We start from the raw sequence: 13,201 nt of genomic DNA, 5'->3' as shown, positions 1-13,201 counted from the left end.
ATGTCCCAGGAGATGGATGATCCCAAATCCAGTTGAGCTGACCATGAAGCTTAAGTGTCAACAGCCAGTGACTGAACCAGAAAGTGGGTAATGAAAGAAGCCAACGGCTTCCCATCATTCAGTCTGGAAATGGGGGAATCACAGCATCCTCTCCAAGCATGAGTAGTCAATCCCACCTGCATCTTGAACTCATCTAAAGAGCTTACTTGGGCTATTTATCAGGGATTCTTCTGTGATTGCCTGGGGTGGGGATCCTGTATCTGAAATATGGAAATACACTTGATGAAGGTTGAAAACCGCTGGTCTAGCCCTCCAGAGAGGCTGGGTGGCTGGACCCAAAGTTATTGGTTTAGAGAATTAGAGGTAGCTCTGCTGTGCCATCAGTGTTCTTTAGATGCTGGGTGGCCCGCTCTTCTGACCAAGGCCAGGTGCAGGTTAATCCTCCCTCACGTGTGCTCAACAGGCAGTTCTGTGATCATGTGTTCCCAGCTCGCTAACAACTCGCTGCAGCTCATCAGTTTCCCTAACAAGATTTTCCTCGGTGACAGGGAAACAGATCATTTTAATTAGCATTAGATAATGAATTTAAATGGCATTGCAGTAATTCCAAAATCTCCCTTAACTGTCCTAAATAACATCATGCAGGCAGGGCTCCAGTGGGATTTATTGCTGAGAAATATCCATGGCAAGAACAGAGTTCTTTAAAGGCTCCTTACATGAAATTATTTTCTCTTGATACGGTCGGGTTAGAAGTACGCTGGAAGGATTTACGTGTCATCTGGTGGCCTTGCTCCTTGGCTATGTGAATATCTGCTCATCCATTCGCCACTGGGTGGAGGGAGTGTGTTCTCTGACTCCTGAGGAGCCCTTGTCCCTTCAGAAAGTCCTTTCCACTACTTAGTTAAGAAGGTCCCTGTGTCTTCCACCTCCATTCTCCTTTCTGCTCTCTGGGAATTCATTCCCTGCTTCTCTGTGCTAAGGGAATGCTTCTGGGAGCCCCACACTGGATTTGAATAGATGGAACTTTAGAGTGAATATTACTATATCAGGTCTGGGACTAAAAGAACCAGAAGAATATGTGCTATCTTTGTGGTTCTGGAGGATCTTACAAGTCATTCCTTTACATAACATGGCTGTGAAGTTGGTTGTGTATTTGTTGTTTGCTTGGTTGTTTTGGTTTTTTTGAGACACAGATTTTGTACAGACCCCTGGCTGTCCTGGAATTATGTAGACCAGGCTGGCCTTGAACTCACAGAGATCTGCCTGCCTCTGCCTCCAGACTTCTAGGATTAAAGGCATGCATCACCATGGCCAGCTTGTTGTGAATATTTTTGATTCACATTTCTTAAAGAAAAGGAAGGCAAAGGAATATGTTTGCTACCTTCAAGCCACTAAGCCATGGGGCTTGCTTGTGCTGGCTAGTTTTTATGTCAACTTGACACAATCTAGAGTCATCTAAGAAGACAGAACTTCAATTGAGAAAATGCCGCCACAAGATTGAGCTGCAGACAAGTCACTAAGACATTTTCTTAGTGACTGATGTGGGAAGGTCCAGCCCATTGTGGGTGCTGCTAGCACTGGGCTGGTGGTCCTGGGTTCTATAAGGAAGCAGGCTGAGCAAGCCAGTGAAGAGTACTCTATGGCCTCTGCATCAGCTCCTGCTTCCAGGCTCATGCCTTGAATTCCTTTTGCTGGCTTTGATGATAGACTGTGATCTGGAATTGTAAGCAAAGTAAACCCAAGTTGTTTTGGTCAAGGTGTTTCATCACAGCAATAGACACCTTAACTTTAAAAAGAAAAAAAAAAAGAAAAGAAAAGAAACCCTCTTGTTATTGTGGTGTTAATGTCTCAGGCCATAGTCTGGTTTAGAAAGAGGGGCTCTGAAGACTGGGTATGGTAATGTATGCCCATGATCCCAAAACTTGGAAGGCAGCAGAAAGAGGATTGATATAAGTTTGAGGCTCATCTGATCAACATAGTGAGTTCCAGGCTAGCCAAGACTATATAACAAAAACCTCACCTAAAACCAAATGCAAGAGAGAATCTCTGCCTCCTCTTCCTAGCTGGCCTTGCCTTCCTGTGGACAGACTGGTCATCAGTAGTCTTGACTATTCCATGATAACACAGGTCAGTAATGTACTATTCATGAACACATCGACTGATTAGGTTTTCTCAGTTACGTAGAGTAAATGGACGGGAGAGCTTCAGTCTCTGAGATTCTAGCCTACAATTCCTGATTTATTGACATGGTCTGGGGACACTCTTCTCTTCATGACTTAAAGTCTCTTGGGAGACATAGTATGAAGAACTGAATATTATACTCCAGGAGTGGTTAAATAGAACATAGCTGTTACATTTCTTAACTTGATATTCTGCCCATTGATTCCATCATCCCCAAATGACACTTGTTTGGCTGAGTAATAATTCGTTGGTCTTTTTCACAGAGTAAATGCACTTGGTTTTGGTTTCCCAGCATCTAAAACAACATGATTCTTTTGGTCATCCCCACGACCCATATAAATACTGGGTGGAAACAGCAGCCCACCTGCAGTTCCAGTGCTCAGTGGCAGAGTCAAGGATCTCCAGAGTTAGCTGGCTAGGCAGATTAGATTATCAGCAAGTTCTGGTTCAGCTGAGAGACCCTGCCTCAGTGGGTGAAGAGTGATGGAGGAAGACTCCTGAGTTCAACCTTGGGTCTCCACCTGCTTGGGCATTTATGAATCCACATATACTTATTCCCACATACACAAATAACTATGTGCACATTGTACTCCCCCCCACACACACACATAAAAGAAAGAAAAATTAGAACAAATATCTTAAGACAGTTGTAAATACAAAGTCATTAATTTGCTTGACAGTGATTCCTTGTCTGTTCTAACATGCGCTCGAAATGGTCTGCTAAATGTTGTAATTCTAGCAGGGAACAGGGGAGAGTCACTTCCCATTCAAACAGATATTTCTTGAATCAGTCACTTATCTCTCTGTATGTAGTCCACTAACAACATGGAATGACAAGACCACTTCATCAGCTCAGCCAATCCAATAAGACCACAGTGTTGTTGATATATTCTAAATGCATAGCAGATTGTGTGTGTGTATGTGTGTGTGTGTGTTTGTGTGTGTGTGTGTGTATGTGTGTATGTTTGAAGACTGGATTGTATATCTATTCTTAAAGGAAAAAAGCTAAGAACATTTTTAAGATTTACTTTCTTACTTTTCTACCTCTTACTGATCCATCCTTGGAGCCATGTTGTATAGAATCACCACAAATTCTGGTGGGACAATTCTTATCTAAATCAAGGACTATCAAGTAGACAGATTGATAGAATCGGGGATTCCTGGAGCTTACACATAAAGAACTTCAAATTCCAAACATTTAGTTTGATCTTTTCTCAGTCTGAAAAATACCGTGGCTCAGAATTTGTCTTGAGACCAAGGTTTCAGTTCTGCTTAAGTTGATACCTCAAGCTCATCACCTTACCTTAAATGGCGTTTGGTGTGAAGAAGTTCATGAAGAAAGAGAAAGAATCAACAGGGTTACTGTATTCAAAATAGGCAATAGAAGGAAATAGAGGTGGTGAGAGTGTCCACTGAATCTAATCTGACTTTAGTCTTGAATTTATTAGCACAATATTAAGATTCTTATAGAGAGAATTGGAGTGTAATTCTTCTAGAAACCTTTATATGCCAGTTAAATGATGCATCCCATGGTTTGGGGGAGATTTTATATCTTATTTTCTCAAGTGCACTTCTAATAAATGACTATTTTATCTAAGGGAAAGATTCCCAAAGTGGCCACAACAATTCCAAATTATTTTTAGTGAAGTTCACCAATTTTTCAAAAACACAAAATTCCAGTTGTAAGTGTTTGAACTGTAACCGCTCCCAGACCTTAGCACAACTGATCCTATTCAGGCCTTGGAACCCAGCATGTGAACAGCAATACCGGCCAAGAGACAAGAACAAAGCTCTAGTCTACCTGCCAAGACAGGAACAACGGCTAAGTCCTTGATCCCAGGTTGGAGCTGGGAGACTCTCTAAATGTACTAACCTTGCCTTTTGGCTTTAGTGCTTCCATTTCTTGCTAACTGTTCTTGTTAACTGAAGTGTTTCAACCCAGGATATGGGTTTTTTTGTACTTAAGAAGCCAAGAACAGTAGGGCTCAGGGCTGCAAGATTTGGGCAAGTTCTTCGTGCAGCTGCTGGCTATAAGGGCTTTCTGTTGGCTTTAATAATCTGTGTGTTACAACAAAATTTCTAAGCAGGCTAATGCCAGATGAAGTAACACTAGAACTTCACCAGGAAGAAGTAACCACAGTGGGCTCTATGGGCCCCACTGGCTTTGAAGCTTCTCTGGGCTGTTTATGTATCCCTCCCCCAAAACAAAACTAGACCAAAGTTACTATGATACAGTGAAAGTAGATCACTGGAAATACGTGAAAAGGACAGATTCTCCTTTGCAGATGTGAGGAGAATGCCTCAACTCCACCCAGATTCTACACCTGGCCAACCCTTTAGGGACTTGGTACAGGGGAAGAAAAATCCACAGGATCTTTCCCAGCACAGATGTGCTCAGAAGAAAGAAAACTCCGTCCTCAACTGTGATGGTTTGAATGAGAATGGCCCCTGTAGACTCCGATAGTTAATACTTGGCCACGTGTTTGGTGGAACTGTTTGGGAAGGGTTAGGAGGGAAGTCGCTGGGGGTGAGCTCTGAGGGTTCAAAAGACTTGCACCATCCCCACTGTGCCTCTCCCTGTTTCCCAGTTGCCCATCAAGATGTAACCCCTCAGATGTTCCTGCTGCCATGCTTTTGCTCTGGCACCAACTCTCACCCTCTGAAACAGCCCAATTATACACTTTCTTTTCTAAGTTGCCTTGGTCGTGGTGTTTTATCACAGCAACGGAAAGGCAACTACTATATCAGCCAACTTATTATACTTATTTCCTTATTAAACAATAAGTTTTTCTTTAAGGCTTAATGTTTTAAGTGTGTGTGTGTGTGTGTGTGTGTGTGTGTGTGTGTGTGTGTGTGCAGATGCCTACAGAAGTCAGATACTCTGAAGTAGTGCTGTGGATACCATGTGGGTGTTGGCAACTGAACTGAGGTCTTCTGCATGGGCAGTATATACCTTTAACTGCAGAGCCATCTCTTCAGTTCAAACATTTTGGTGGTGAGCACTTCTTGTGAGCCTTTAAAGAGGACCATGAGAAGAAATTCTCTAGGAAGGAAACTCATTCCCTGTAATTTGAGAGGAAAAAACTATCTTACCCCAAGTGGCTATCCTGTCCGACACAGATGTAGTCATTAAAGCCTCTGGAAACAAACCAGCTTCTTGCACTGCTGCCCACCCCTGAGTGAACCCATTCCTGAGCTGTTTGGAATGTACTTTAGCTTTCTTAAATCAATCTCTACTTAGACTGGCCCCTGTCTCTCTGCTGAATTCTTTCCTCTGGAAAAACAAAAACCAAGAACCCTTTACCTGGCAGCAATATGATAAGTGAAGGACAGAGTATGATTCAGAAAATTCCTTGCTAAAAATGGCCAGAAACTCAGCTAACAGGAGGTACAACCCTACTTCATCAGCCAACGATAAAGGGCATTGCTCTCTGCCATGACTGACTACTTGAAATGTGCATTCCTTTTAGGGTAGCAACACTGCTTAAGTCTGTTGTGGCTGACTGGCTAAGAATTGTAAGGTCACACTGACCTGGGAAGCCTTGAATTTTGTTCATGGTTACAGCTTGCAATTTAGGGAGATAAGAATAGCTTTTTAGCTTGTTGACTACCCAGTGACAAAGAACAGTTTAGTTATTCTTCGGTTAGTCCAGTAACAGTCTCTAAAAAATGTTTATCATCAGCAGGTTACTTGGAGGAACAAATTACTGGGGTAGGATACTGCTTGTCTAAACTACTTTAAGGCTTACTCAAGAGTCCTAACTAAACATACCAGTTTTCTATGTAGTGGTGTGCTAGTAAATGTTGGTCAATCCATTCTCTTTGGGAGGAGAAAGGACAATACCTCATGTGTCATGCTTTCCTATTTTATAATCTATGCATTCCCACTGTGAGGACGCAAGCTATTGATATGAAGCCTACATCCTTGCAGATACTCTGAAAATGTAACCATCAGCTTTCATAAGCCAGACATAAGATACTACTTATTTGGTGGATTTGTCAAGTTCTAGTTCATTTGTTTCTTTTGCTTTGCTTAACAAGACCAAGCCAAAAATCGTCAACTAGGGAACCTTCCTCTCGTAGCAATTTGGCATGGGTGCTTCAACCGATACTATTTGGGGAAGACTAGCAAGCTCCACATTTCTCTCTTTATACTGTCAGCCACATATTTCTATTTGGTCCACCATAAAAGTATGTCCAAGGGAGCAGAGAGTGAGAGACTTTGGAGACCTGAGGCCTAAATGAAATTTCTTCATCAATTCCTCTTCCCTCAAGGTTCCTATATCTATGTTGCAGAAGAGGAGGAAAGATTGCAAGAGCATGAGGTGGTGGATTCTTGTCTAAACTTCTTTGATGCTTATTCATCCAAGCAACAGCATCTTCCAGACACAACAAGGCTGCTACACATAGAAACTCTCAGACACAATGACAGCACACATAAAAACTGCACAAGTTTAAACCAGACAAAATTCCAGCACTAAGAAATGGAAATGGACATGAAGTCTCCCATCACAAACAAGAAACTATTTAGAATTGATACCTGCTGGGAAAGGGGGAAATGTGTTTTCTCCAGTGGAGTGTCACTGAATGGACCAACTACATTCCAGGGCAGGCTCCATGCCCAGTAGTTGACCAATGTCAAAGGAATTCCATTTTGTTAGTGTGCTTTTTTTTTTTTTTTTTTTTTTTTTTTTTGTCTTTAATGGTTTTTGTCATTTGTTTTGACTTTTGCTTTTTGTTTGTTTCACTCGGGTGAGAAAGAACATGAAGGTGGATACAGAGGCAGGTGGGATCTGGGAGGAACTGGGGGAGGGGAAATATGATCAGGATATATTGTATGGGGAAAAATAATAGAAGAATGTCCAGTATCCAGCATCATTCTGTCAGCCCATTCGTCTTGTTAGACAAAGAAATGAGATAGCTTTAATGTTACAATGGCTGATTTTTTTTTTTTTTTGGTAGGAATCCATGCTGGCTTCTAAAGATCACTTCCATTCTGAATGGCCAGGCATACACTAAACGCTCAAGGCTAGGGGTTTAATTACATAGCAACAAAACTTTGGAAACTCTGGAAACTTTAGTGTGCCCACAGCCAGTCTTTGTTAGCATCTCCCTCCTCCCTTCCCCCACTCCCTCTTTTTAAGATGGTGTCTCACTTATGTATTCCAGACTGGCTTCAAACTGGGATCCTCCTGCTTCAGTGTCTCAGATGCTAGTACAACATTACTGCATCCACGAATCTGTTAACTATCACCAAATATTCTGCACATACAGAGTGGGAAAAACCAGAAACAATTGGTGTTGTGCTTTCACATAACCTTACCATTTTCATCTTTATAATTTTGCTAATATCTGATTTTCCCCCAACAGATTCTCAATTTCAAGTATTCCTAGAAGCCTGCTCTACTTAAAGAAACTGTTTTTTTTTTTCTAATCTTTCTTCAATCTTCATTTTGATTTTACTATAAATAATCTTTTCTGGAACCCTTTGATAAAAGCTTAGTGGTGCAGAGCTTATACATCTCCTTCTTCCTGTCCTTTCGCAAATGCTCTTCCCTGTCACCGTTTAGTCTGTGGATTTTCAACCAGGATAGCATCCTCTTACCATTTCCTATTTGGCTGTCCAGTGGTTCATATTTTCCACAGGATACTTGGCCCTATCTCTCTCTCTCTCTCTCTCTCTCTCTCTCTCTCTCTCTCTCTTTCTTTCTTTTTCAGTACCCTACCCCCTGTCTCGGAGAGCTCTCACTCTGTAGGCCCCAGTTAGTCTGGATCTTGACTTGTAGACCAGGTTGGCCATGAACTGCCTCCATCTGCTTCTGCCTTCTGTCTATAGTGCTGGGATTAAAGGGGTGTGCCACCATGCCCAGCCAATTACTCACCTGTGTGAGGAGCTCTCAGGTTTGAAAGGCTGTCCTGGTGTCTGTGCTCCTCTCCATCTCAGGTGACATCTCAGGTGGTGTTCTTCGATTCTACTCTCTCCTTTGTTACCTGCTGTCTCTATGACCTTGGGCAAGCCACTTTAACCCTCTTCCCTTTTCTACTAGATAAAGCCAGGGAAACCATGACGTTTCTCCCTCAGTGCTGTTTTCAAAGTAGAAGGAGAGTGTTTTAGAAGGTGTTTGTCAGGGAAGCACTGTGTACCAGTGAGACACATAGCTACTGACATTCCAAAAGCTTCTTGTAAAACGTGGGCATGTGACGTGGATCCATAGTTGTGGAGTTTAACCAAGTCATTTTCCATTCGTGATCAAAAGGATTTACATGAACGATTCGGCATCACAATCGGAAGGAGGAAGAATGTGGATGCATTTGCTGAGCCATTGATCTTCACTTCTCTGGATTGACCCCTTCGCTGGTGACTTCATGGAAACATTCTGACGGGTGGCACTGTTTTGTGACAGCTTAAGGGAGACACTGGCTCCTGAGGACCACAACTTAGCTACTTCTGTGTCACCTTGAGCAAATTCTTCTCCATCCCTGGCTGCTCGGGAGTGGTGAGGAAGAGCTGAGAGAACAATTGGCTTGTCTTTCTGTTGGTAACTTAATGTTGGTAATTTAGAACTGATAAAAGTAATTGCTGTCCTTATCAGCATGTTGCCTAGAAGAGTGTGTGTGTGTGTGTGTGTGTGTGTGTGTGTGTGTGTGTGTGTGTGTGTTGTGTGGTGGTTTTTCTTTTTTTAAATTCTACTGGTTACTGATAATGTCTCAAGAAAAGAAAGTGGCCAGATTTGGCTTATGTCATACCGCCTCTCCTATTTAAAATAAACTTTTAGTAATAGGATTTTTACATCAGATTTAATAAGTTTGGAGAAGATTTTTTTATCATTAATTATGTATGAATATCATTATGTAAATAACATTAGGAAGAAAAATTATTTAAAAATTCAGTATGCATGATGTATCTCAACTTGAGTCCTCCCTGGCGAGGCTCTCAGTGCCTTTAGTGTGTTGATCACAGATCTGTCATTAGGTTTTCTGAGCCTTTGCCCACTTTCCTGTGTATGGGGACACACAAAGACATGTGACAAAAAGATGCAGGCTGGGCAGATCATGGCTGCTTTCTAAGAAGATACAGCATGTCTTTATTTATCTGTCTTCTTTCTTCTCTGATTGATTATTGGTGTTATTAAAATAGAATATAATATGTTTTCCCCCTATTCATTAAAATTACACTAAAATACTTCCCAGGCAACTGGTTATCAGCCATTTTCCTGCTGATGGGTATCCCTCTCTTTCCTTCCCTTCCTTCCCCATTCTGTCCCCTCCTGCTCTTCTGTGATCCATACCATTTATTTTAATTAGTGTCATGAATAATCATTTTACAAATAAATCAGATCATCACATTTCTGCTCTCAAGACCCTGAAGCGACTCCCATTTCATTACCAATTGACAACCAAAGCCCTAATATTATTTACATAATGATATTCACATGTAATCAATGACTTAAATTGCTTTTTTTTTGTAAGCTTGTAAACATGTTGTAAAATAAGCAGAGGACAAAGCTGAGCCAGCCACCTTGCAGCTGTAGCCCAGAGCCACAGAAGTCACCCACATGTGTGTGCAAATTTAACACCAAGACACTACCACTGTTGAAGCTAAGGATGGTTCTGAGGTACCTGACCTTGCATGTCAGGAGGAGCCTGGGAAGGTTTGCAGGGTCAGGGAAAGGTGAAACATGGAGGTAGGGAAGAAGACTCTGTTTGTCAGAGGGCAGTGGAGGCAGTGCCCACCCAGGCCACACTAATTTCTCAGGGCAGCCAACCCTGAGACATCTGGTCTTCCTGGCTACACAGAGCTTTTGCCCACAGCAGAAAAACCCTCTGGAAGCTGGCTGTACTGGTCACTCTTCTCATCAACTTGTACAAAGAGGCTCTCTACCTGCTCCTGAGGGGTGGTCAGTCGTGGAAGCCAAGTTCACAGGATCTCCAACACTGATGTGTGCATATCCAGATTCTGTACTGTCTGCTGTCTATCCCTGCCGATACCTTCTGTAGATGCAGGGCATCTACATCTCGTATAGAGCTTTAGTCACTTACACTGTACTCTGAGTCACTCTCTTCATGGTCACAGCTGTCTGCACCTTAGAAACTACGTCATCAACGTGGGACATGTCGGCATGCTCCTCAGTTTTCTCTCCTTCTTCACTTTGGCCTGCTCAGCCTTGGAGTCTATCTCTGCCCTCTTGGCTGGCCTCTCCAGCTACTTGCCTATGAAGTTAACAGGACTAAGGGTATGGTCCATGGCCAGTTGGGTGGTATAGGGGTGGCCCAGGATATTACCACTCACATTTTTAAAGTAGAAAATGTTTGCAAACATAGAGAAGAAACCACAAACAAAACACATCACAAGCCTTTTTAGCTCTTGGCCATACATATAGGTATGTCCATGTCTTGGAAACGATTTTCAGCAATACTGTAAGAAGATTGTTTTACTGGGCAAGTTCAACCTGACATTAGGTTAGCATTATCAGGGCTCTGTGGATTACTACAAAATAACAAACATAAGACTCCTTAGTGGACCTGGTACCGGATGATGGACGGAGCCTGGGTCTAGGTATTTGGTGGCCACTGCATTGTCACAGGCTCTGACAGACCTGATAATTCTGGTATCTGACAGACACTGTCCCCAGCCAGGGGACCCACAGAGACCTTTTCAGTGGTTCCTCACCTGACCTTTCATGCTACTTCAAACTTCAGTGCTTAGACTCCACGTCACATACACCCTGTGTCCGTCCTCCCTTGGGGACTCAGTGCAGTGACAGCTACCTAAAACACAAGGCTGGTACTCTTTTCCCAGACAATGCCACTCCTGCCTCACTAGCTCAAACAAATGGCTTTCATCCTCTCTCTCCCTCTGTCTCTCTCCCTGTCTCTCTGTCTCTCTCTTTGTCTCTCTGTGTCTTTCTCTCTTTCGCAACACACAGTCACTTCTCCAACTTCCAAATTTAAAGAAAGAAAGAAAAAGAAAACCACTTTTCTGGAGTCTTCTCATAATTCTCAATTTTGATTCTAAAATAGCAAAATTAAAAATTACCCATTCTTCAAGAGAGTCAAATATAGTAAAAATCAAGAAAAGCATTCTAAAACTATTTTTTTTAATCGAAGACAGAAACAGTAGTAAAGAGAAGTTAAAATTTAAAAAATAAATTATTCTATCTTGTATAAACAAGTACACACAAAGTAACCCTGGCAGTTGGTGCCCTGCCCAGCAGTTTGAGCAATGACACGAAAAGAAAAGCTTCAGAAGGACTCCAGCTTGCAGACCAATCCCTGATCCAGGGAGCCGTGACCTTGGCTGTGTCAGGAAAGTTCTGGGCTGGCAGCTTTGTAAACTGTGAGTCATAATCCTGTCACCAACCAGAGAGAGGGTCAATCTTTCAGAGAGGAGAGAGGGGGATGGGGCTGGAGAACCAGGTTCCCAGGGCAGTCAGGAACGCAGAATGGCAATTTACTGATTTGCGTTAGGTATGTGTAACTTTCAAGCCAATCAAAGCTGAATGAAGTTCAGCCTCTAGTTAAAGAATCACGAAGCGTCTGCTGAGTACCAGATGCTGTGGCTACACCCGTGAACAAGACAAACGGAGTCTCGCCCTTGCATGCTTAACATCTGTTCATCTTCTCCCTGAAGGGAAACTGCACACGAAGTCAATTTATGATCAGAAAGTTGTGTCGGGACCCTGAAACCAAAAGCAAAATTAAGATGATGATGCTTAGTGCGGCAGTTCAGAAAGTTATGCCTGTCCAAATGCGGGTCGGTGGGGCTGGTCATCTTCTCCTGAAAAAAAAAAAAAAAAAAAGGTTGGGAATGTAAATTAATTTGGGGGGTTTTAGGTCCTCCCCCCCACTCCTGCTTGTGTGATACTGGGGGTTGAACAAGAATCTCATACATACCTGGAAAATGTTCTACCAGTGAGCTCCAATTTCAGTATTCAAACTGCAGCATTCAACATTCAAACGGGGTCTCTCTCTCTCTCTCTCTCTCTCTCTCTCTCTCTCTCTCTCTCTCTCTCTCTCTTCTCTCTTCTCTCTGTCTCTCATCAGGTATAGAGGTACATGCTTAGAATTCTAGCACTCAGGAGGTAGAGGCAGGCAGATCTGATATCAAGACCCAAATGGTCTAGAAAGTGAGTGTCAGAACAGCCAGAGCTGAACAGTGAGACACTGTCTCATCAAAACAAAACACAAAATAAAACAAACTGAAATGAAATAAAGTTGGTTAAAAGACTGTAAGTAATAACTTGACGATAACCATGAATACTTGCCCTGGCCTGATTTTCTGTGCTCAACATCTTATCTCAAATATTTCCAATCCTTTTTCTCTTTTAAAGGAAAATCCTTATGGTTTTAGTAAAAAATAATGCTTTTTATGGAGCGTGCATATAACTAAGAGTAGTACAAAGGTCAGTGCTTAAAAATATTTACCCAGAATATGACACCCAGAAAGAGTTCACTATTAATATTTGTTGAACTCTTCATAATTTATTCTATATAGTCTTAGTTTGGAGTACAGACTGGCTTCAAATTTGCTATGTATCCATGCTAGTCTTGAATTCAAGATCCTCCTGCCTCAGCCTCCCAAATGATGAGATTATAGGCAGGCATCAGGAGACCCAGCTTGGTCAAATACTTCCTTATAAACACATTCAATTTGAAGACAAGGTGACAAGGTAGATAGAATGGCAGCAATATTTTTGTTTTTTTAAAAAAGCATCCTGTTCTTCGGGATTGAAAAGAAAATTAGAAATACAGAAAAAGGATCAATTGAACTTCAGAATATTATTTTTTATCTACAAGAAAAAGATTATTTACATTTTAAAAAGTAATTGTGAGAAACATTGGCATCAGAGGTAATAAAAGCATTTTGTTTGCATATCTGACTTCATTCTGACATTTTTACACACACACACACGCACACACACACACACACAATGTGTTTGTATCACATTCACCACCTTCCCCCTCTCCCACTTCCTCTGATTCCCCTCCTTTAGGACATTTCGTAAGTTGATGTCAGTTG

At 42.0% G+C, this 13,201-nt stretch overlaps 1 pseudogene; it reads right to left on the bottom strand.

The window, feature by feature from the left end:
- Window positions 1-9,970: 9,970 nt before the first annotated feature.
- LOC117698513 (charged multivesicular body protein 1a pseudogene) lies at window positions 9,971-10,426 on the bottom strand (annotated as a pseudogene).
- Between the last annotated feature and the right edge of the window lie 2,775 nt (window positions 10,427-13,201).

Source organism: Arvicanthis niloticus, chromosome 1 (genome assembly GCF_011762505.2).
Source record: "Arvicanthis niloticus isolate mArvNil1 chromosome 1, mArvNil1.pat.X, whole genome shotgun sequence".
NCBI lineage: Eukaryota > Metazoa > Chordata > Mammalia > Rodentia > Muridae > Arvicanthis > Arvicanthis niloticus.
Note: the sequence above shows the minus strand (reverse complement) of the source record. Positions and strands in the feature narration are given on the sequence as shown.